The sequence below is a fragment of the Trichechus manatus genome, unplaced genomic scaffold (genome assembly GCF_000243295.1).
Source record: "Trichechus manatus latirostris isolate Lorelei unplaced genomic scaffold, TriManLat1.0 scaffold00118, whole genome shotgun sequence".
Taxonomy (NCBI): domain Eukaryota; kingdom Metazoa; phylum Chordata; class Mammalia; order Sirenia; family Trichechidae; genus Trichechus; species Trichechus manatus.
This window is the reverse complement of record NW_004444054.1, coordinates 7,915,585-7,942,672: the sequence shown is the minus strand read 5'-3', so window position 1 is coordinate 7,942,672 and position 27,088 is coordinate 7,915,585.

The window sequence follows — 27,088 nt, the reverse complement described above, 5'->3', positions numbered from 1 at the left end:
TTTTATATTTGGTCTAAACAAAAGAGCAGCCTAACAGATACTTTCAATGGTCAGCAAGACTAGGTCTGTCTCAAAAACTCTCTTGATCAGATTCTATCATTACTATTATTAAAAATAAGAATACCTACGATTTAAGATGACACGCTGTTTTACAAACCACTGCATATATTATCCTATTTAATATGCACTTACAAAAATCCTGTGAAGTGGTTGTTATTAATGACTTCATTTCACAGACAGGAAAATTAAGGCTCAGAGGGGTGATGTGATGCATCCAAGCTCACACCACCAATAAGTGACAAAAGTGGGATTAAAACTCTGATTCTCGTTGCATACAATGGAATGTTATTCAGCCATAAAGAGAAATGAAGCTCTGACACAGGATACAACACGGAGGACCCTTGAAAACATTATGCTAAGTGAGGTAAGCCAGACACAAAAGGGTGGCTATTATGTGATCCCACGTACATAAAATACCTAAACTAGGCAAATGTATCAAGACAGAAAGTAGATTAGTGGTTACCAGGGGTTAAGGGGAGAGGGGGAATGGTGAGCTATTGTTTAATGGGTACTGAGTCTCTGTTTGGGGTGATGAAAAGGTTTTGGAGCAAAACGGTGTTGGTGATTGCACAACACTGTGAATATAATTAAACCAAAAAACCCGTTGCCATCAAGTGGATTCTGACTCATAGTGACCCTATAAGACAGAGTAGAACTGCCCCCTGGGGTTTCCAAGGAGCAGCTGGTGATTTGAACTGCTGACTTTCTGTTAGCAGCTGAACACTTAACCACTGCACCACCAGGGCTCCGTGAATATAATTAGTGCCACTGAATTATACACTTACAAATGGTTAAAATGTAAATTTTATGCTATATACAATTTATTATCTGATTCCTAATCTTAAGTTGTTTCCTACCATACTCATATTTCTCTTTCTATGTAACTAGAAGTCATTTTCTGCAGGTAGCAGAGAGAATGGAATTCAGGACTAAGTTTTTAAACTGAAACTTCAGTGAAGATGCTCAACTGCATAAGGCGTTCTCTCACTGTGAAGCAGGAGCTCAACGTGGTCTTTCTCATCTGTCAGTCCACATCTGTTTTGGCCACTTGGCACTTGGCAAGTGCATCCTACCCTCTTGTATTACTCTCATGTGGCCCTGGGCAGGACAGCAGCAGGAGGAGGAGAGGTAAGTGTTGTGGTTTCCTAGTCAGGTTGTGTCCCACACATTTCCTCCCGTAGGCGCTTACACATTATACATTCCTTCTTAGGAAAGAAAACTATTTGAATAAAATTTCTGACATGATCAAAAATATGAAATAGAAGTGCAAACTCAGCAATAAGTCACCTGCTTATCAACTTACCATCTTTTCAACTAAGAACATTGGCCAACATGACTCATATAGTTTATTTCATAAGGAAAGGTGAAGAAGCAAGATGCTTCCTGTTATTCTATGGGCTTATCTCTAAGAACAGAGGTAAGTGAGCAGATATAAGGAGAATGAGAATCCACTCCCAAATTCTTCACCTAGCTCTGCCCCTTCAAGATTTTCTTCAAGTTGGTAACCTCTCAGTACTCTTTAGCAGAGGAATAAAGAATGAACCCCACTAGATCAGATGCCTTCAGACCCAAGATCTTTTGAGACCACCCCACAGCCAAGAGATGGAAGTAGAAAAAACTAAGCAAACAACCTTCATATACTCTGGGGAGCCCCTGAGACCTAGAAATGCTGCTGATAACCCTCATCCTCTTAATAACATCCAGGATCTGTGACTCCATCCCCTCCCCATGAGCAGAGTTTCATACAACTAGAGAAGGAATACCCAAAAAAAACCCCATTCCTGTCAAGTCAATTCCGACTCATAGCGACCTTATAGGACAGCACAGAACTGCCCCATAGGGTTTCCAAGAAGTGGCTGGTAGATTCAAACTGCTGTCCTTTTGTTAGCAGCCAAGCTACTAGAGAACAAATCAACAAGTGGCCTCTTAAGTGATATTAACACTTGATCTTAACATCTGTCTCAAAGCAGACTGTCTCCATGGGACCACCTACAAATTATACACTAATCACGCACCCATTATATAGAAATATGTTTGTGAATTTATGAGCATTTCACACACCTCAAGACAGATGCTTTGGAAAATGTTGTTGACCACTATACTGGAGAAAATGGGCTCCTTTAGAAAGTGTTGGGTCTATCATTCCTTGATGAATTGTTTTGTCTCTGTTTGACCCAATGTTATTTCTTCAGTGTATATTAGCACTTAAGTCAATTCATATACTTCACCCAAGGATTTTGGCAGGCTGTTGACCAAAGTGTCCATTTGATAGTTAACAACTCTCTTATGTTAGATTCAGTAATTCAGTTTTAAACGTCCACACCATTTCTACATTCACTTTATATCTGCCTGTAAACCATAACGAAAGAAGTCTTGCCTTGGAAATTAACAAATGCCCTAAGCCTGGAACACAGTAGTTGCTCAATAAATATTCGCTGAGTAAAAATAACATGGACTCATCAGGCAGGATTTAAATACCAGGAATGATGGAGAGGAAGCATAGAGAAACCTATCAACTATCCAGAGTGGTATTTAGCAACCTCCATTCTGCACAGTGAAGAGGAGTTGTTAAACACAGACTGATATAAGACAGGTGTTCCGATGAGAACACTCAGCAGAAAAACAATGCTTTCCTTCAGCTAGAAATGCCACATTTCAGTTCTGTCTCCCAGTAAGGCAGGACTTTTCTTGGAAATATTGACAAAACCTTTTCTTGAATCAGAGAACTCCTTTAGTTATTTTCTTTCCTAACAGAAAGTATACCCAAGAGGACATTCTTTTTAACTGCTGAAAAATTAGGAAAGCACATACACTTTAAAAAAAAAAAAAAAAGTCACATTGGGTGAAGGTTGTGGAGGTAGACTGGTGTTCTTGCCATCTCACCAAGAAATATCCTTGTTCTTCTTTCCCTTTTGCTTTCTGGGTTTAAAGTTCTGTTATATTATGGAAAACCAGGGAGCTTTTACATAAATCATCTAAGTGCTGAGGTGACAGACGTGCTTAGAAGAGAATTCATGTTTTTGTCTCCAAGCTTCAATAGAAAAAAGCTTTTCTTAACTTTTCAGTAAAGATTCTTCCATAAATCAGTACCCCTCTCTTAAGTATTCTTCTCCAGAAAAATAAGTTAACACTATTTAGATTCTAGATTTATTCCAAAACCAAAGCAAAAGGTATGCCTTATGAATACCTTCAAGTACTATTTATTAGAATATGTTTTAGGTTCTTGTCAAACATTACCTATGGAACCAAAGGGCACAGCTGGCTGTCTTCACAAGGAGAAAGGAGAGGCAAATCTGGTTAAGGTGGCCTCAGAAAGCAAGAAATTGTTCAGATACTTCAGGTTAAGGCAACATACTTTTTACTGTTGCTTCCTTCTGGGCTGGAAATTTGCCTGGTACAGTCAGCCCTCCATATCCAAGGGTTCCACATCTGTGGATTCAACCAACCTCGCATTGAAAATATTCGGACAAAAAAAGAAAGTCTGTACTGAACATGTACAGACTTTTTTTCTTGTCATTAATCCCTAAACAATACAGTATAACAACTATTTACATAGCGTTTACATTGTATTATAAGTAATCTAGAGATGATTTAAAGTATACAGGACAAAGTGTGCCAGTTCTATGCAAATACTATGCCATTTTATATAAGGGACTTGAGCACCCATGGATTTTGGTATCTGCAGGGGTCCTGGAACCAATCTCCTGCGGAACAACTGTACATAGTAGGCATCCGATAAATATCTGATGAATGAATGAATGAACTAGATCAAAAATGAAGTGATTTAGGCAATATCAAAGATTGTAGACATTCAGGATGCAAATTTTAAACCTAGCCTTTCTGTAGCATGCCCTGAAAGGAAACTAGAGTGAGAGAAGTTGCTATTAAGGACTATTGGTTGAAATGCCACCACCCCATGCCATTCTACAGTTACACAGCAAAACATGGGCTGGGTTTCTGTAAGCCACTTTGGTGGAGGATTCCTGATCCCTTCAATGAGATGTACTCTTCCTTTTGGACTACCCATAGTACATTACTGGGAGTCCAGTACTTCCTGTACCACTTATTTGTTCTCTTTCTCATCAAAGCCAATCACCAGAGACCAGGTGAGTGCCAGGGTCTTGGTCCATCAGGTAAAGCAGGATAGAGTCAATAAGAAGGACAACTGAAATCCAAAGGCCACAGAGGGATGGTCTTCTCCCTCACTTTGAAGGGTCTCAAAGAACATTCTGAAAATTCTGGCATTGGCAGGTGGTGCTGATGTACTGGTAGGAGAATCAGACATGATCGGATGACCTGGTCCACTTTGTATATTGAGTTTTACCCTTATGGACCTCAGGATCCTTCTAAGATACCTGCATTTCACTCAGACACTGGCTGCCCTTCAGGATAGTGACAGTGTTATGAAGTAGAGTGAAAGAGTAAGGTATAAGGCCCCAGCAGTATTCTAAGTGATGGGGTGCAGCCAGAATGCTAATTTTGTGGTAGCAGGAAGGTGGTTAAAAGGTGTAGCCTTAACAGAGATTTGTCAAGTATTACTTTATATGCTTTTTTTGTCCATTGGCCCATGGATGGTAGATGGTGAACATACAGACATGGAAAGCCGTAAAGAATGTCCTTTCAACATCAAGAAACCAGCTGGGTCACTGCTGGAAACCTGGTGATGTAGTCCATGGAAGTGGAAGAGCTCGTTGGAGAATGGATCTGCTGTGACTAATGAACACTGCAGTGAAGTGTGCTTTTTGGTGGGCATCAATCTCTATCGGAAAAATATCATATGTTGTTGTTGGGTGCCACTGAGTCAATTCCAACTCATAGTGTATGAATATCAGTTTACCAACTCAAACGTGCAAGAAATGCCACATATCTTTACTTTCTTTAAAAAGGCAATTATAAGCTTACTTTCTACCATACAGGCAGGAAACTTCAGCCATTTTTGGGTACCTTCACCACTCCAGGACTATGCCGTGGTTCAGGGCTTTACACACTGCTACGCTGCTAAGGAGTCCTCTGGTCATAGATCATCTAACCATACTGTTTACTGCTGAGAGGTTCCCTTCATTTCTGCATGATTCTCCAACAGATTTCTGTAGCTCCTGTGATTGTGTGGAACAAGGGCATTGTATTAGTTTCCTAGGGCTACCGTTACAAAGTACCACAAGTTGGGTGACTTAAAACATCAGAAATTTATTGTCTCATCGTTTTGGAGTCCAGAAGTCCAAAATCAAGGTGTCGGCAAGGCTGGTTCCTTCTGGAGCCTCTGAGGGAGAATCTGTTCCATATCCTTCTCCTACCTTCTGGTGGCTACCAACAATGTCTGTCTTCCCTCTGTCTCTCTGTGTCACTTCTCCTTTTTTATAAGGCATCCCTCACATTAGGACTCACCCTACTCCAGTAAGACCTCAGGCTATTTTCACCAATAACATCTTCAAAGACCCTATTTCCAACTAAGGTCATGTTTACAGGTTCCTGGGATTAGGACTTCAAGATATCTTCTTGGGGATACAATTCAATCCCTAACAGGCATTTTTGATAAGGCTGCTTATGAGTCCTTTCTGCCAGGGTGTACCATGCAGTCATTCCTCTTAGGAGTCTTACCACCTCCTCTGGATGCCACTTGGAAGAATCACGAAAGTTCCTGCTGCTCTTTTCACCCCTTCTCACCTACTAGCTTCTGGAAATATTTATTTAGTCTGAGGAAAATTCTTCCTTGGTCGTGTTTCCTCCAAGTCAAGCTGCTGCTTTCTACATGCCATTCCTTCCCTGGAGACTTTGACTTTTGGAAGAAAAAACCAGGAAGTTTTGCAGACAGCTTCTGCTCTCCACCCTGCCACAAAATTTCCCTGGGGCAAAAAAGCACAAAGGTATGCAAGCTTTATACTAGGATGCGGGGAAGGGAAAAAGGAAAATCACAGAGGGAAACAATAAATAAATAAATACTCAGCTATACACATAAAAGGGATAGATCAGAGATGACACTCAGATTAACAGTATTCTAGAGGTGTTTAGGATTTCCTTATGCTAGGCCCCTAACTTGGACCCAGGTGCCCCGGGTTGTATATAATGCAACACCTCCAATTTGCCCTAATATGGGGCCAGCAGAACTCCACACAGCCGTAAATATTCAATATTCTCAAATGGACCACAGTAACTTGCCAGGTTACAATCACCCACCTCATACAGACGACTTTGCCATCATTCTGTCCCTTCCCGGGGGCTACCTATGTGACCTTGAAGCTGTTTTTGCCAACCCCGTGGATGATTTTTGTTATCTGCAGGTGAACTGAATAAAGACATTTTCCCAGGTGAGCATCTGCTAAGGGAGGCCATCTCTGGAAAGGTATCCCCCTGGAGGTCTGGGCTGCTTGCTGTATACAAATGTTGGAAATGCAAAGAAGTAGGAAGGGTGACTCCCTTTGTTGTGAACTGTATCATCCTGCTTTCTGCAGCTGCCCCAAGGCTGCGGGAGTCTGACTGCACTATCAGTGAATGTCACTCTCCTTGCACAGCCTCTGTATCTCAAAGGCAGCCTGGATGGTAAACAATTCTCTGCTGCTTATGGGGCTGCCTTCCAAGAGAAATTAGTACAGGAGTTCCAGACTGGAATCTACTAGCTACAAAGTCTCCATCCCCAGTCCTACGTGAGAGAAAAATTAGAAATCCAGAAGTGTGCATTGCCGGCCATAACCCTGTCCTCATGTGTCTGGGGGAAGAGATAATAAAGTTTGCACTGAGAAGCTCACATCCGTTAATTTCACAAAATGTTCCTGAATAATTCCCAGGACAGAGACTCCAGGAATTCCCAGGCACTTCCTTCCCAGCTCCAGCCACTTTGTGGCTGCCCACATCTCAGCTCTTCCTCGAAGTCAAGTTCAAGAAAATAACCCTGTTTCCAATCTCATTGCAAACCTGGTGCACCATGCGGACTGGCATAAATTCATTTTTGAAAGACTAGGGTCTCTGGCTGCGGTGGGGTATGTTGATGCAAATCATGCTTGGTTTTGACTTATAGCAGATTCTCCAGCAGAAGCTGGATGACACCCCACAGTGGGCAGTCATTTTAGAATGAATAAGTGAAGAAGGGGCCAAGGTCTGGACTGCTTGGAAGCCACTGCCTTTTTACGATTAAGCCACTAGAGCAAAGGGTAGGGGGACCCACCATGAAAATTCAGAGTGGCTCTTTTGCCCTAAAGAGTTTGTATCTAGCCCACAATTGCAGCTGGGTGTCAGAGCCACAGGTCACCACAAAAGCAGAGGCTGCCTTATGGTGCAGTCATACGGAGTGAAGAAAACCTGCCTCCCTTCACTGTTGCTTGGGATGAGGAGATTCAAACAAAGGAAACAAGGGGTAAGGACTGAATTGGGAGTCACTGCAATGGCTCCAAGGAGCTCTGGTGGCACAGTGGTTAAGCACTCAGCTGCTAACCAAAAGATCAGTGATTCAAACCCATCAGCCACTCCATGGGAGAAAGATGTGGTAGTGTGCTTCCGTAAAGATTACAGCCTTGGAAACCACATACGGCAGTTCTACTCTGTCCTATAGTGTCACTATGAGTTGGGACAACAGGTTTTGGTGTTTTGGGAGTGGCCCCAAGGCTGCTAGGGTCACCATGGGACAAACAACAATTAGGGTGGCCTCTGGAAGCAAAAAGCCATTCTAAGCTAGGAAGACTGTAAGAACCATATTTATGATGTGAGGTATGTAAGGGAATCAATGCCAGTGGGGCCAACAGATCCAGCCTGGGAAAATGCCCTTGTGGACCGTAGCTCTGACCTTGAGTGGGGAGGTGAGGACAGCTAGTAGGGGTTGAAGGATCAGACATCAGTGGAGAAGCTAAAGGCAAGATTGAGTACTCTTTGAAGTTGTTTTAGTGGGTCACGTCTCAAACTTAAAGGTTATTATGATCAACTAAACAATAGTAGGGAAAACGACATATTGATATATGTCCTATATTTTGTATTTCTAAAAATATGTATGTAGGTTTACCCTGCCTGCATGCTTTACTAAGATGCAGCAAGAAACAGCGACCCTGGTTTCTGTAAAACTGCCATTCCTTTGTGTTTAACTAGTATACTGAAGCAAGGAACAGAGCAATGCTGTGATCATGAGTGATTAAAAAATACATTTTTATCCAACCATACTGTAGATTCTTAGCACGGGTTTCTTCCTGTCCTGCCTCCCTGAGAGAATCATAATTCCGTCAAGACTTGAGTCTTCCATCTGACTTCAGGATTTGTCTCCTCACCGGGTGTTAGTCCTCTGGCACCCCAAATGTAGCCCTAACTCATTCAACAATCTCACAGTCATGCGCCAAAAAATTGATAGAAATATATTCACTAGATATGAAATCATGTTACAGTGTAATCCTTTCCTGTCTTGCTGCCAGGTGCTTCCTATGGTAAAGCTGGACGCAAGAGCCTCAACACTAGTGAGGTGTGATTTTTGGTAAGCCAGGCAAATTGAAAGATATGATAAAGAGTTCTCCATCTAGTCAACCAAGAACATCGATGAGGCAGCGGTTTTCTGCTAATGTTGCCCAAAGGCATGACTTTGTTTAAATTCTTTGTAAATGTCCAAATAGAAATGCTGATGCAAATGAATATTATGTGTGTCTATTAAAAATTTGCAGTGTGACTTTGCAGGCAATTTAAACTCCATAGATAAATCAAATATAACTTATCAACGTATCAACAAATATTTATTGTGCATTGTTTGTGCTCTAGGCACAATACTAGGCTTGTTTCTGGAACAGGCCTAGTATAAAATTATACCACCGTGTCCAGACCCTCAAGGAGTATATTTTAAAAAAAATTTCATGAAAAGATAACTAGCATAAAAGCAAGGGAAGAAATCACAAAATATATATACATATTTGACTACATAAAAATGTAAACTTTTATTTCTCAAAATACAAGCTTATCAGATAAGCAGCAAAATGAATATATATATATTTATGTTGCACCAAGGATAATGTATTTGATATATGAAGACGTTATATAAGATAGTGAGATCCCAGTAGATAAATGGTCCATGAACATGAACTTATAAGAGGACATATAATGGCTTGTAAATATTTGAAAAAAAAATTAACCTCAGTAATTAATCAAAGAAATGAAAATTAAAACAGAAACAGAAAGACAATTTAACTTACCAATTCAGCAAAAATATTTTTCATAACTGACAAAAGTCAATCTATTCTTGTATGAATCTTAGAAGTGAGAAAAAGATACAAGTTATCTATATTACCCCCCAAATATAGCAACAAAATGGAAGGTAAAATCCACATCGATAAATAAGAAAAGAGAGAATCTCTGAAAAAGATCATTTTTAAATTAAAAAATTGGAGATCTTCAGGTATTTGGATGAAGGCAGTTTTCCGCCTGGGGATCTTTTTCATCTCCTGAGAAATTAGGAAACAATTTTGACCGTGGGGAGTTGGAAAGAGAATATGAGACTTGGAAAGGCTTCTATATTAAGCAACGTAGTCAACTGCATCCTCACATTTGACATAATTGTAAGTTTCAAATGGTTCTTTTTCATATCGGCCATCAACATGAGCTAAGACCATCATATCAAAATTCCAGTAAAGCAATTCTGCAGAGGGTCAGTACTAGCTCTCTGCTGATATGTCTTAACCCAGTGTATTTTAGAATAGAAGGAATAGATGGTCTGCATATTCTTCAAAAATACCCCCAACTGAGTTTCTATAAAATAATGGATGACAACTATATCAAGGCAGTTGTTGTGCTGTTCATTAACACATGTTGTTCACAAACCCATGCGCCTTAACAATCATGCTGAGGGTAAAGTAACAGCTCTTCTAAAAACTGTGGAGCTTAATAAGGATTCATACCTGAGCCAAGATATAACTGTAGGCAGGACCAAGAGTCTCCTTAAAGTGCTTTGTGAATCATAAAAACAAATGTGCATCAACAGCTTTGTGTAATGGTGTGCTCATGATCACAACATTTTAGCCTAGAAAACTTGAAAAGCGAATGGAAAGTGTAACTCACCTTATTCGAAGAAATATGTCAACAATGCACCCGAACGACACCTTCCTTAGAGCAATGCAAAGCATCATCCAAAACAAGTGCACGCTCAAGTGAAGTACACAAAAGAGTTCTTGAATTATTTGTGGACCAATTAAATGTTGGAGAACATGTACCCCAAATAGTAACTTTGTTTTTGAATATTGATCTGTGACCCTTCTTCACGGTGATAATTAGTTGTTAGGGTCATTAGCTTTTCAGGGCACTCACAGTTCAGGATAATGAAAGCCAACCGCATACATATCTTTTATGTCTTCTAAAGGAGAAGAGAAGTTATCCAACCCATTCAAAAGGAGCATATGCACTTTAAGAAACTAATTTAAAAGTCACCAGAAAGCATCTTTTTTTTTTAACACATATCATTTTTTTTTTACATTTTCATAGGCAGAATTCCTTAGCCTGTTTAAACATGGGTATGGGTTTATGTTGAGTTCAAGCGGTTTAGTCCAAAACCAAAATCCACAAAATGAAAGCCTGAGTAAAAGTCAATAAAAGCCATATATATCCAGCATTGATTTCAGATTATTTTTCCAAGAGGATGTAGAGGATAATGATAGTTTGAGATAGAATCACCATATCTCAAATCTACACATTCCTCATAAAAAGCACTGAGAAAATGAGACTTGCAGTTTTTTTAAGCATGCAGGTGGCTTACTTTTAAGGTGAAATTTCTAATAAACAAATAAGCCTATAATTTGAGAGGATAAACAATGTTCTAGCCTTAAAAATAGGATAAACTACATTTTGGGTTTATCTAGTACAATTCATTGAAAATGGAATCCCATTGTTAAGTAATTCCTCAAAAGCTTGATAGACCCCAAAAAAACAAAATTGGTTCCTCCTGAGCACATTATTAAACTTGATTGTTTTCACCAGCAAATAATCAGCATCTCAAACTTTACACATTCAAGCAGAGTTTCTTATCTCCTCACCTTTCCCACATCTTTCGCATCCCAGCAAATAACTCTATCACTGCCCACCCTCCACCCCCTCACCTGCTCAGGCTAAAAAACCTACTATTTTATCCTCACATCCCACATCCAATCCCTCAGCAAATCATGTTGGCTCTACCTACAAGATCTAACCAAAATGCAGCCTCTTCTTATCACTTCTACTCCTACCATTCTACTCTAAGACACCATTTCCCCTCAACTGGAGTATGAAGTAGCCTCCTAACTAGACCTCCAGCTCCCCCTCTTGTCCACCTTCAGACAAAATGATACACGATGACCACAGCAACTTTTAAAAGCACAAATCATGTCACTCTTTAGCTCACAAAATCCACTGTGGCTTTCTATCATTCTTGGAATAAAGTCCAGACTCTTGACCATGACCTACAAAGCCATTTCCAGCTACTTGCTTTCTTTGCTGTAACTACAATGTTCTTCTTCCAGATTTTCACCGAGCTTACACCCTCACTTTTCTGTCTCCAGTCAAATCTTCCTTAAAGTGATCTTCCCTGATAGCCCTCTCTAAAATATTCACCTCCAACTTCTGCTCATTGCTCTCTATGCTTTACCTTTCCTGGATATCTTCATGTCGTTGTTAGTTGTCATTGAGTCACTTCTGACTCATGGTGACCCCACGCGTGCCGAGTACAATTGCTCCGTAGATTTTCAAGGCTGTGACCTTTCAAAAGCAGACTGCTACACTTGTCTTCTGAGGTGCCTTTGGTTGGGTTCGAACAGCCAGTCTTTCTACTAGTAGCCAAGCGCTTAACCATTTGCACCACCACCTAGGGACTTCTGGATAGCTTCATAGTATTTATCATATCTATATCTGTGTTTTTTATCTGACTTCCCTGCTGGAATATTAGCTCCATGAGTGCAGGGTCCTGGTTGTATTCACAGCTGTATTCCCAGCCTTCAGATGCATACCAAAAACACAATATTCACTCAATGAATACTTGTAGAGTGAATTAATAAGAAGGACAATTTTAAAAAATTGGGTGAGATAATGCTAAGCCTTACTGATAACAACTAAAATCCACTCCACTTAAAAGAAATTACCACGTACTAGCAAGTAATGTGAAAAATGTCAAGAGACTTCAAAATGTTTATTACATCAACTTCATTACGTTATGGCCATGCATTACATTTTGTGTGTAATGCAATTAATACGTACAATGTCAATTATGTTGTACTTTTCATTTATCTCATAACTAGCTCTTCAGGTTTTATAATATATTGTGCATGCTGACTCAATTGAGCCAGAAAAATAAATGTTTATTCTTGTTACTTGACATAATAAAATGTTTATCCTCCTTGGATCTGATATTTCAAATTTTGTAAATTTGTCTTAAGGGAATTATTCAAAACTTGTGCAAAAATGTAAGCGTAATGAAAAATGTATGAACAATAAAAGAAGAAAATCTAACAACACCCCAGAGGTTTCATTCTCAATCTGCACCCAAGATCTTCCAGAATAATGACTGTTTAAGTGGACAGGGCAGCTCCCAAACTACTTGATCAATCTCTCATCATTTCACTGAACCTGAAACAGAACGTTTTCCAATAGCAAACGTCTCTTTCTCCTTTTAAAATTGATATATACTTATGTTTTAATGGGAAATCAGGAGAACGTTAGAGAGTACATCAGGGAGATACATTCTAAAGGGCCTTCTTTTTACTACTGATTTAGGAAATAATATTGGAATCATTTATTCCCTCTTCTTGAGCATAGAGAATGTGACCCAGCTGGAGGTGGGCTCACAAGGACTCACAAGGACACATCAACTGGGCCCTGAGATAAAGACAATAGATGGGACAACCTTACAAACTATCTTTTAGGTAAGAAAAGTATCTTTTAGGGAACCTTTCACATAAAGCCAATCAAACAGAATGCAAAAGACTTTCCACTCTTGTCTTTTTCTATTAGCATTTAGTGAATAGAAGATTTGTTGGACCAAAGAAGACCTCCCTGACCTGACTGAAAGCTGTACCAATGATTGTTAAGAAAGGCAATTCAAAATGGAGGATCACGGTTTCTAGCTAATCTGCGAAAAGGTGAAGCTTTCAATGGTTTTGCCCATTTGTAATGTTAATACATACTGATGACTCTGTAATGTTCTCTGGTCTCGGGCAGACATGGCTGGCAGCGTGTTTGTCCGTTTTCCCACTTCTGTCTGTTCTGTGATATTTCCTTGCACTCGGGCAGACATGGCATTAGCAGCATGGCTGTCCGTTTCCCATTTCTGCGGTTTTGAAAATGCCGAATAAAATTTTTTTGCTTTACTAAACTTTCTGATGTTTTTCCCCTACAACACTATCAAGAAGGAAAACAAAATACAAAAGATGTTAGTGCTTATTTGTAAGAATGGCGTGGCAGCATCGTCTGACCTCCTCTAACTTCACAAAGAGGAAGGAAAATCAAACCAACCACCCAAGGCTGATCCCTAAGAAGCAGGGGTCAAACATGCCCCTCTCTCCGCCATCTTTGCGGACTCTCATACAACTGTCCCACCCACGGCACTCTCTATTTCCCTGCTGAGTTCGATAATTCATTGTAACAGCCACACAGAACTCACAGATCATACTCACAATTATGGGGTTTGTTAGGGAAGTAACAGGATACAATTCAGGCTCAGGAACACTCAGGATACAGTTCTTCCATCAGGGCTGCCTCTTCCCAGCCTTGCTCACAGGCACGCCTCTCCCTGGGCCTGGGCCTCTGCCCTGCTCCGGCAAGTGCTACAGTTCTGCTGATAAGTGCCCGGAGACCCTACTCCGCCTGAAAGCCTTAGCCCGAAAGCCCTCAGCTCTAGCTCCATCGGTCGGCAAGCCAAGCTCTACTACGTGCCCGGGGGGGGGGGGGCACCACACTCCGCCAGCAAGCCTCGGCCTGAAAGTCCTCAGCTCTAGTTCCGTGAGTCAGCACACCTAGCTCCACCACCTGCCTGAAGGCACCCTACTCCGCCAGCAAGCCTCCTGCCCAAAGGCGCTCAGTTTTCTCACACTGTGGGCCATAAAGCCCACTGTGCAGTCTCCTGCTGATCTCCCCCGCCGCCATTTCTCTGGCACCGCTTCTGCCCCTCCCCCCTCCCAAGAGCTTCTGGGATGGCTCCTTTTAAGCCTAGTGGGATAGCAAAGCTGACCAATCCCTACGTTAGGGTTCCATATACCTTATTTGCATAGTCCCATTCCCATATGTGTGTCATGAGCTTTAGTGGCATTATTAGCAAGCTATCTAATCCTCTTAAATTAAAAAAAAAAAAAAAACATTGCCGTGGAGTCCAACTCACAGCAGCTCTATAGGACAGAGTAGAACTGCCCCCATTGGGTTTCCAAGGAGCAGCTGGTGGATTCAAACTGCCAACTTTTTGGTTAGCAGCCAAGCTCTTAACCACTGTGCCACCCGGGCTCCATCCAATCCCCTTGGTGGGCCATAATTACCTAATTGTATTTACTTGCTAGCCTGTGACGAGCAATTTCACATGGGTTTCAACACATATTTGATGTAGTGGGGGACAGATGAAATTGTGCATTGCAGACTGGTGGAAAGGCACAATTGGGCCCGTGCATACCTTGTTTATTGGGTAATCCGGCCCTGCTCCCACCCAATCACTTGGGTGGGAGTTAACAAAACCATGGCGAGAAAAGCCAAACAAAAGCCATCCATTGCACTACCCTATTCAAAATGGAAAGTCAGAAACCTTAGAAATAGTTGCTAACAATGATCTTCTTCTGATGTATAGATCAATGGAGCAGAAGTAACGGTCCAGTAAGTAAATATGGTCAACTGACATTTTTTGACAAATATGCCAAGGCAATTCAGTGGGGAAAGTATAGTCTTTTCAACAAATACTGCGAGGACAATTAGGTATTTACATGCCAAATGACAAATTTAGACCCTTATCTCACACCAGACACAAAAATTAACTCAAAATGTATCCTATATCTAAATGTAAAAGTTTCGTGTAATCTAAATCTAATTTCAATATAAAATGCTTCAAAGAACATCACTAAGAATATTAAATGACAAGTCACAAACTGGGAGAAAATACCTGCAAATCATATATATGACAAAGAACTTGTATCTAGATTATATAAAGAACTCTTACAACTAAAAAACAAGGAGACAAACAACCCAGTTTTAAAAATGGGCAAAATATTTGAATAGACATTCCATACAAGAAGACATACAATGGCTAATAAGTACATAAAAAGATAATCAACATCATTAGTGGTTGTTGGGTGCCACTGAGTCAATTTTGACTCATAGGGACCCCATGTGACAGAGTAGAACTCCCCCATAGGATTTTCTAGGCTATAATCTTTATAGAAGCAAATTCCGAGGTCTTTCTTCCACAGAGCAGCTGGGTAGGTTTGAACTGCCTACCTTTCATTTAGCAGCTGAGCGCTACCAGTGCTCCTCCTTAGTCATTAGGGAAATGCAAGTTTAAAAACCACAATGAAATACCAGTACACACCCAGTAAAATGGCTATAATCAAAAGATAGACAATAACAAGTGCTGACAAGGATGTGGAGAAACTGGAGTACTCAAGATGGGAATGTACAATGGCAAACACACTTTGGAAAACTGGTAGTTTCTCAAAAAGTTAAACATGAGCTTAGAATAAACCCCAAAACACGAAACCCACTGCTGTCAAGTCGACTCCAGTCATAGCAACTCTATAGGACAGAGTAGAACTGCCCCATAAGGTTTCCAAGGCTGCAAATCTTTACGGAAGCAGACTGCCACATCTTTCTCCCGCAGAGCGACTGGAGGGTTCAAACCACCAAACTTTTGGTTAGCAGCCAAGCGCTTTACCACTGCACACTCCACTAATTTTACTCAAATTGTATCTATCCAAGATAAATGAAAACACGTTTCCATGCATAGACTTCTATACAAATTTCATGGCAACATTATACATAAACCAAAGGAAAAAAAAATACCAAGCCCATTGCTGTACAGTTGATTCCCACTCAAAGTGACCCTATAGGACAGAGTAGAACTTCCCCATAAGGCTTCCAAGGAGCAGCTGGTGGATTCAAACTGCCAGCGTTTTAGTTTTAGCAGCCATTATACATAATAACAAAAATCTGGAAATTTTCTAAAGGTGCATCTATTGGTGAACGGATAAACAAAATGTTTATTCATACAATGGAATACTGATCAGAAATAAAAAATTACAAACTATTAATACAGATTACAACCTAGATAAACCTCAAAAAACATTATGCTACACGAAAGAAGCCAGATGCAAAAGACTACACATATTGTATGATTCCATTTACATAAAAAGGTTCAGAAAAGGCAAATCAATAGAGACAGAAAGCAGATAGGGTTGCCTGGGGCTGCATAGGAGCAAAGGTTTACTGCAAAGTCCCAGGGATTTGTTAGGGTGAATGAAATGCTTTAAAATGACATTGTGGTGAAGGTTACACAACTCTATAACTAATAATCCTTAAACTGTACACCTGCAATGGGTGAATTTTATAGTACGTAAATTATACCTCAATAAAACTGTAAAAAAAAAAATGATAATAACCAGCTAGAGTTAAGGGCAGAGTGGTATAGATGAAACAAGTTTGGAAATATGTTGATAATTCTTAAAGCTTGACCACAAGTAATATAAGTTTATAATACTATTCCTTCTACTTTTGCATATGTTTGAAATTTTTATAATAAAAGTTTTAAAATATACATCTAAATTACTGTAAAATTTCTTCTGAACATTCTATTCTTGACTTGGTTTAATTTGCTAATCCTAACTACATCCTTGTTATTAACTAAGCCGATAAAACCTATTCTACGTATCAGTACAAAAGAGAAAGGTGCATGCTGTTTCCCGTTTTCTAAATGGTAGTCCAAATCTCCCAAGTGTTTATACTTTTCAGACGAAGATTTCCTGTGCTTCTGCTTGTAAATTCCACGTGTAGAATTCAGTCAGACAAATATCCTCATACTCATCTCCTCCTGAGGCCGACTCCACTCCAGGACTTGATCATTAGAGTCCCAAGGCCACCGTGGAGACCAAGGCAATGCTAATACTGATCTGCACGTCTGAGCTGTCTTTAAAGATCATCAATCCAAACCCTTAGATTTACACTTATGTAACTCCAAAATTCTCCCTCAACCTTGGAATTACTTAAGTTTTCAAGAAATCTTTTAGATTTCAGGGCAGACTTTCTGATACTTCTCCTTATCTAAGCGGAATGCCTGAAATGACCCCAGTCCAGATCTCTTCCCCAAAGCCAGACTTAAATATAAGCCAATCTCTGTGGAAAGTATGGAGAAGGTCATGCAATCATTCATGTCTTAGTAACTGTTTACATCAATTCATTTTTTCCTATGACCACATTTACTGAGGTTTGCTGAACTGAATTACGGATACAAAGCCTTGGATAACAAGTCTCCTGACCAGCATTTTTAACTCAAATGGCAAAGAGGTAACCAAACTGATGTTATGTAATTCTTAAAGGGTATACCATGAGAGGCAAGAAATAAACCTTTTGTTTTTCACACTTTTAGACTAACCTCTCCAGCTAATCTCAGCGGGTAATAGTTAGTGACATTCTACAGATAAAAAAAGAGGAGGAGGAGAAGGAAAACAAAGAGATGCTGGAATTCTAGAACCCTAGAATTTCTCTCACAATTTTTATTATTTCAGAAATGTTCCTTTATTTTAACTCTTAAAGGTGTATTTTTAAGGGTAAAATCATGACTCTCATATAGATATACAATGAATATATGTCAAAGATTTTACTTAATTCTTTATTTAAAAAAAAACAACCATTGCCCTTGAGTCAATTCTGACTCATAGTGACTCTATAGGACAGAGTAAACCCACCCCATAGGGTTTCCAAGGAGCAGCTGGTGGATTCAAACTGCCGACCTTTTGGTTAGCAGCCTGAGCTCTTAACCACTGCACCATCAGGGCTCCGTTAATTAACAAGTGAATCCAAAAAATATTACAAACAATTCAAAAGAGTACTCAATATACTACACATTTATAATCAGATAAGGAACACTGAAATGGATTTACAATAGTGCAAAACTGGCAATATCCACAGGAATAACAATCAGTTAGATGTCACCAAACAACTTGCATTGCTATGGAAAGGAATGATTTGCATTGTTATCACTTTTCTAAAAGTTAACTTTTATTCCCACAGGGTTGTAAAGAATCTTAGTCAAGGTCAAACAAAGGCAGAGATAAGTCAGATGGATGAGCCAGCAGGTCAGGACACCCATTAAATTTCCAAGTCTTTCACAATGTTTCCTTATATAACCTCATGAGTCTTCATAATAAAAATGGTATTTAATTATTGAACATGTCAAAATAAAATTCACTGGCTACTGAACATTTTTCAAGGTTGTCCCAATATCATTTCTATTCTTCCAATCTTTGGAAGCTGATTCGGTTCTAACTCTACCCTAGAAATATAAATCCAATTGAGAATAGGGCTTGGCAACATGGTTTTCTCAAAAGTACTTCTAAGTGTTGGGACTTCTAACACTAGAAATCTAATGAAGGGCTCCTGTGTGCCTGAGGAAACTGTCCCAGTATCCAGTAAATGTCACACAGACTCCTCACCCCCCCAACCTAGAGGCCCAAACCCAAAAACACAAACCCATTGCCATCGGGTCGATTCCGACTCATAGAAACCCTATAGGACAGAATAGAACTGCCCCGTAGGGTTTCCAAGGAGCACCTGGTGGATTCAAACTGCCTACCTTTTGGTTAGCAGCCATAGCTCTTACCCACTAGGCCACCAGGGTTTCCTATTTAGGCCCAGAAAAACTAAAATACCAGACCTTCCCAAATCCAACATTTGCCACTTAACTAAAGGTAAACTTCTGTTTTAGAAGACCAGAGACTATTTTTCCCTAAAGTAAGTAAGCCTTAGTCTCCAGTTCCTATAATTCTTAAGTTTCTAAACACTTTTTGAGCAATCTGTCAACATTGTAGCTACTTCCAAAATGCAGGAAGAACTCTTGTTCTGCATCTTTCATATTATGTTAAAAAGGACTTCATGCTGCTTTCCACTTGGTTTGTTTCCCATCCCAAAAACAGAGGCCAAAAATGTTTCTTCATTCCAGCTGCTTCGGTTCCTCATTTCACTCTCCAAACTGTACTTGGATGCTCCTATTATGTACTCAGTGATTTAAAGCATAAACTGTGATTAATTATCTTTGTTTGGCTAGACCGCTATGGGTCAGAATCAACTCGAGGGCAACAGGTTTGGTCTGGTTAAGGAAAGAACAGGGTCCCAGATCCCACAAGGTCCCTTCCTAAGGAGGCTTCACCAGATCATAATCTGCTGAATGGATGAGGGTTAGAGTAACCAAGCTTAGTGCAAGCCTAGTCCTTGAAGACTTGAAGTGAATGGAAGAGATAAATTAGGGCCCTGCCAAGTCCTCCATGATTTATCTATCTATAATGACAATGAGACACTCAGTCCCCAGGTTAAGAACGTCCTACTTATGGACAACTTGTACTTAAGAATGGACTGCCACAAGGCTATTGCATTAAAAATTTGAGTTAAATACAATGGTTCATAATGACAAACACACGCACTACTTGATGCATCACTACCTGACGCTCATGAAAACACTGCGCAGCTTCAGGGGTTCGTAGGCTCAAGGAAGGAGAACACCGTCCGCCATTTTAAGTCAAATCATTTTGCCTTAACACTGTGTTGTGTTGCTGTGTATTTGGCTTAAATTTTCCTCTTATTTATCCTTGTAACCATGCCTCCAAAGTGTAAATCTGATGCAATTTCTGGTGATGCATCAAAGAAAAGGAAAACAATCATGACTGAAAATAAAGTGGAAATAATAAAGTGATTGGAAAGTGGTGAAATGCCATCGGTCATTGGAAAAGCATTAGGCTACAGTCGGTCAATGATCAGAACAATTTTAAAGGGTAAAGTGAGAATAATGGGGCATGTGAAAGGCTCTTCCCTGACGAAAGCTATAATCGTTATTAAGCAACACAGTGGTTTAATTACTGAAATGGAAAGGCTATTGATAATTTGGTTAGACAATCAAAATCAGTGTTTAATAAGCGTATTAGCCTTACTTTAGTGCAAGAAAAGGCTTGAAGACTTTTCAATGATTTAAAAGCTGTACATGTGGCAAGTGAAGGTGATTGTGATGAAGAATTTGTTGCAGGTAGGTGTTGGTAACTGTTCTGACTTACCTACAAATTCTACTTAAAAACAGACTTAGGAATGGATCTCCTTTGTAACCTGGAGTCTGCTTGTATTATGACTATCATTTACTATGTGTCATACATATTTTATGTTTTATTTACAAATAAAAACTTATCAATTATCCCAGAATTTCATTAGTGTAATTTAACAAGTATAGATGTTTCGAGTAGAGAGACCTCATTGCCCTCACTACAACTATTTCACCTACTTAAATGAGATATTATTGGTAGCAGCACTAACTATCATGTAGAGGTGTCATATAGCTCTAGTACTTATACTTACATGATAGACCAACCCCAGGAAGAGACAGGAGAACATAATTTGTTGCTATTTCAGCATGACTCTTTTCTCATGCAGTTAAATGCTCAGTTCAAAACTTACCACAATAGAGAAAGCAATGTTCAAAACTTACCACAACAGAGAAAGCAATGTCTAGGGACGGTTAGAAGTACAACCAGAATGCTCCTTAGAAGCAAGGATGGTGAGACTTTGTCTCACTTACTTTGGTCATGTTATCAGTTGAGATCAGTTCCTGGAGAAAGACATCATGCTTGGTTAAAGTACAGGGTCAGCAAAAAACAGCAAAACTCTCAACGACATGGACTGACACGGTGGCTGCAACAATGGGCTCAAGCATAACGATTGTGAAGATGGCCAGGCAATGTTTTGTTTTGTTGTACATAGGGTTGCTATGAATTGGAACCAACTCAACCGCACCTAACAACAACAACAACAGGGAGTGTTCTACACTTCATATACCAGATGGACCTACACACCCCCAAGGCTGACTAAGATACATATGAGTTCCTAGTGATCAAGTCAGCTCTAGGAAGAATGTAAGTTCCTGGATAAAGGAAGTACATAGAGTCTCCATAAAATGGAGCAACAATTAGGCACTGGTCCCAGAACCTTCCATGCCCAAAAGAAGGTAAGAGGCTCAGAGAATCTAGAGATAAAGCAGGACATTCTGTTGTGGAGAATTTGACACAAGCATTTCAATGCTTCTGTATCTATGCAGTTGCATTAAAATGGACATGACAAAATTTTAAAAGTACTGTACTATTTTTTTTTCCCAAAAATGTGAGTAACAGAAATCAGGCTTCACTATATCCCTGACCCCATCCTCGATCCCCACCTCAGGGGAGAGATAAAGTAATATGGTAAGGCTCAGAGACAGAGTGGTTATATCTGTTTTGCACATTACTTCGAACAAGCAAAAAAAAAAAAAATCTGAGCATTTCATGTTTGTTTGTTTACTTTAAGGAGGCTGAAAATATCGCCAAGCAGCCATATCAATGTCATACAACCAACGGTAGATGACTTCCCATGTTCACTCTATCAGAGAAAGAATCTCAGAATTTCAGGATGAGAGAGTGAATCAGTATTCACCTTACAAGCTTTTTCCAACTTGCTTCCTGAACAAAGGATAGGACATTTGAATTTGGTGAAAGATCCTGAATTAGCACTGAAGACAACATCACCCAAGATGGACACTTCGTGATTGGATTAAAAAATCACCTGTTATAAGCTGTAAAAAAAGCTTATCTGATAAACAACAAGATTCTGATATTGAAAGGTGATTAAGGAAATCAGCAGCATGTTAAATATTAAACATTTCTTGGAATGTGAGCACTGTGCGAGAGGTTACAGCATCACAGGAGATGAATCTTCTGAGAACCTCAAGGTCTGAAGTACTGAATGTCATAGAATCTAAATGGGTTCTAGGACTAACACTAGAAGGGAATATGACTGCTTGAAGGTGCTTTTCTTCTCAGATCACTAGATGTTTTCTATCCATGTTCTAACACTGTTGACATCCAACATCATCAGCTTCTGGGAGAATGTGGTTAAACCCATCATGTTGGCAACCTTCAAAATTAAGAATCCTTTTTGACTTACTTCATATGTTGCTCCTGTTTGAAAATGTTGCTCTCTCTCCCCCGTAATATTATCAAATCTCCCTAGCCATCCCTGATGCTACAACAAATACCTATTCTATTTATTCTACAAATATTTATTGTGTACTTACTACGTGTAATGCACTATTTTAGGCACTGGTGGGGTAATTAGTGACTAATAAAGGCTTGTCATCCCTTCCCAAATCACTAAAACCATGCCTTCACCAACATTCTATCTTCCCTGCTTCAATCCCCTGTCGTTTCTCCTCCATGACACTGGGAGCAGCTTTTTGCCTGACACTGATATTGTATAACTCATATCCCTCTAGTTTGCAAGAATTTTCACTCCTATGGCACCTGATTACCCCTTATCAAACAATTACGGTCAAATTTATTAGTTTCCATTTAAGGAATTTTCCATCTTCAACTACCAACCAGTATAAACCAAACCCATTGCCCTTGAGTCGATTCTGACACAGCGACCCTATAGGACAGAGTAGAACTTCTCCATAGGGTTTCCAAGGAGCACCTTGTGGATTCAAACTGCCAACCTTTTGCTTAGCAGCCGAACTCTTAACCACTATGCCACCAAGGTTTCCACCAACCAGTATAGCCATTCCCGATCCTCAGTGTGCAATGTCCGCCTTCTGAGATATGCTTACTCCAACTTTACACCAGTGGGATCTCTATATAAACCATAATAGAATAATATGCTTTTGTTTAAGGTACAAGTTGAGCTTATACATTATACTATTTATAACTGACAGTAATAACACCAACTACATGCCCACCCCCCTATGGCTTAGTATATAGAAAAATGCTTGTGTGCAAACTTTGCATCATTCAGGCATAGTTTTCTTCTTTTTTCTTTTTGAGAACATCTGAAAGCCCAAATTCTCTATAAAGGTTTCTCTACTACCTCCAGAGTCAATTATTTAAAAAAAAAAAAAAAAAAAGTATGGCATCCATATACTCCAAAATATTTGTTATTAGCTGCTGTCATGTCACCTCTGATTCTTGGTAACTCCATGGACAACAGGATCAGACCACTGTGATCCATAGAATTTTCATTGGCTAGCTTTTCAGAAGTAGATCACCAGGACCTTCTTCCTTGTCTGTGTTACTCTGCAAGCTCCACTGAAACCTCTTCTGCACTACAGCGACAAGCAAGCTTCCACTGACAGACAGATGGTGGCTGTGTCTGAGGTACATTGGCCAGGAATCAAACTCAGGTCTCTTGCATAGAAGGAGAGAATTCTACCACTAAACCACCACTGTCCCCTCAAAATATTTACATTTTGAAAATATATTTTATGTGTTTGTACCAGAAAGAAATTCCCATGTTTCTGATACAATTTAAGTACCTGTGTTCATTGACTACACTCTATATTTGTATAGACAATTTCTTATGAGTAAAATTGATTAATAAATGGTCATTGATAAGAAACAAGACACGAGTTAAAGAAGAACACTTGTCTGCCTATTCTTCCACTTCTTGGGAAGCTGATGACTTGGGAGAGGAAAGAAACTCCCAAAGAAAAAGGAAAGAAATAAGCACGTGCAACTTCCTCATCTTGGTCTGATCTGGTGTTGGCTTGCTGGGTATAGTTAGAGGAGGGTAGGAGGGATATTTTGAGAAGTCAGAGCTTCTTTTATTTATTTGTTTTACTGGACAGAGCACTGGACCCAGAAAACTCAGTTTTAAGTCACGGATTATATGCTAGGATTTAGCTGTGTGCCTTGAGAAACCACTCCACGTCTCTGCAAGTCAACTCTTTTCACGTGTGAAATGAAAGATTGGCCTGGAAAGCTCTCTGATCCACTCAGAATGTAACTGTTATTCATGGTTTCCAGCAAAATGTACAACTTCTTGGTACAATGGCCCAGGAGCATAGATGTGCCTAGGCCATAATCTGCTGACCTCCAATTTATATCTACTGATGTTCTGGGGAGCCCTGGTGGCGCAGTGGTTAAGTGTAAGGCTGCTAACCAAAAGGCTGGCAGTTCAAATCCACCAGCTACTTCTTGGAAACTCTATGGGGGCAGTTCTACTCTGTCCCATGTGGTCGCTATGAGTCGGAATCAATTTGACGGTGAGGGAGATGGAAGAATACTCTGGTGGCCTCTAAATACTCCACTGACGGTAAAGCAGTAACAACAATATAAAGCCATTTGAAGTGAATATTTTAAAAAAAGGACATTGTTCCACTGCTAAACCTTGGTCACACTCTAAGAATCATCTAAAGCCCATTTGAATGGAAGATTAATTACATTGCACCAACCTCTTAGGTGCCATTTATAATGCAGAGAAGCAACCAAATATTCAGACTCACAGATATTTTCAAAACAGCACGTTATTACCATTTAGATTAATCCACGTGTAAACTGATATTGGAGAAATTAAAGGTCACTTAAAGTTTTCATCTAGTTATTACATCAGGTCAAAAATGTGGCCATGATAAAGAAGGGACTGGGCAGGTGCTGAAAATTATAATCCCAGCTTTAAACTGTGACTGGGATTTAGAAGCACGAAAAAGAAAGAAAAGGTATGTGTGTGGAGGATACCAGTTTCATCTAAGTGATATTCTTCAACTGGAAGTTTATTAAGTGCCCACAATGTCCTGGGCACAAATCCTCCACCCCAGTTAAAAGAACGCACAAAATGCTAGTGCATACATTCTGTGAGCTTGCAGCCAAGTTGGTGAGAAAATGAATTCATGAACAATCCAAAATCAGGAAAACGATGAAATGCTAAACTCCTGGAGGCCCAGAAATTCGTATAAACTCTGAGAAAATAAAAAGATTCATATAATCTGGAATCATCCAGTTTCCTGTAGAATAAAGGGATAAGTCAAGCTGTCAGGCTTGGAAATCTGACTGTGGCCATGTGTCTGGCTTTTCAGTGCTCTGGGTTGCCTTTGTGATGGGAATGGACATCTTCAAGAAGCCCAGCCAATTTCTTTATTGCAAATGGCAGGATACGAATATATAAGTTGAATAAATGAACACTTTAAGCGCTTGTGGAAGAGTAATGTACTTGTTGGTAATGGAGATGTTGGTAAGTAAGGGAGAAGGGTAGCAATTGTGCCATGAAGAATTCCAATTTAGGATGGTTTTATTTTAGCAATAACATCAGGCTCTTCCTACAGCTAAGAGACAGACTCAATTAGGAATATGCCTTGTGAGCATTAGGTGCATTTGCCATCCTAGGGACAAACTACACTCAGTCAGCACAGAAAGAACTGCTTTCATGCATCAGGCTTACAGCCCAATTCACTAACCCAGTAAAAGCTCTGTGAGGGGCTGCATCTAAAACACAGGCAGATTCCATTAACAGTTGGATCGGACACATAAAAATATATTAATCTTTATAGCTTTTTGTACTGTGTGGATTCTAAAAGAAGAAAGAGAGCAGCATTTGTCTTGGAACCATTCTCCAACTCTCCCCTTCCAAGAATGGCCTCATAACAAGCTCCTCTTTCACTCTCTCCACACTTCCAAGCCGTCACCCCTACTGCTGCTAGACTGGTCTTCCTAAAACATAGTTGTAATTATGCCTCTACCCTGCTCAAAAGCTTTCTGTGATTTGCAGTTCTGCCCTATAAAATCTAATTTCCTTCTTTCTGTACTTCCTGTCTTATTTCCCACTATAATCTTAGTCTGCAGTTCTCCCAACTGAATTACCCAGAGTTTTATGTACACATCACCAAGTGTTGACCTTGGCCAGGCATGACCTGCCTTCCTCCCAAGTTGAATGCTCTCCTTTCATCTTCCCCAACCCCACCGGGAGGGTTTTAAAAATATGTCTGTAAATTCTTTGATACTCCTCCCTTTGAGAGGTGGAACCTAATTGTCCTCCCCTTGAATGTGGGCTGGATTTAGTGGCTCACTTCTAACAAATAGAATAAAGCAGAAGTGACAATGTGTGACTCTTGAAACTAGGTCATAAAAAGGTACTTTGACTTCCATATTGTTCTCTCTCTCTCTCTCTCTTTCTTTATTGGACTCTTTGATTGCACACTCGGGGAAGCCATCTGCCATACTATGGGGACATTCAGACAGCCCCATGAAGAGGTCCACGTGGCGAGGAACTAAGGATTCCTTCCAACAGCCATGAGGGAGAGCCATCATGGAAGCGGATCCTGCAGTCCCAGTCAAACCTTCAGTTGGCTGCAGTCCTGGCCAACAGCTTGATTGCAACCTCATGAGAGACCCTGATCCAGGACCCTAGCTAAGCTGCTCCCAAATTCCCAAACTACAAAAATTGTGCAAAATAATAAGTGTCTGTTGTTTTAAGCTCTAAGTTTTGGGGTAATTTATGATGCAGCAAGAGATAACTAACTAATAATAATAATAACAAACTAGTAATAACTAATGGATAGCTGACCCATTTTCAAATGTCTGAATTCTAAATACATTTCAATACTCAGATTAAATGTCACCTCCTACACAAATCACTCCTAGCCTACCTGGTTAGAAATAGTGTCTAAAATCATATAAAGTTGGATCCACACTTATCTTATGGAATTCCCTATCTCTATTATAGTGACATGCATGATTGCACAATTTTCTCCCTTAGAGGTTAAGCTCCTTGAGGAACTGGTCCCAAGTTTTTCCTCTTATTGTCTCATCACAGGATTTAGATGCATTAAAAAAAAAAAGATGTAAGTTGTAGTAAATATTTGTTAAGGGAAACAGCTTCCAGATTCTAAAATAAAGCTTCTTTCCTTGCTTGAAATTCTGTATACTTACATTTATTGTTGTGATTTTGTCAAGAAGTTATATGCAACTGAAGAAACAATATCAGAAGTATTTCATTCCTTTATAACTTTTACAAAAAAAAATTTCTCAGGATAAAATAATTAACAGGTCCAGATCTACCAGGCAGATTATTTAATTAGAATTAAAATACCACC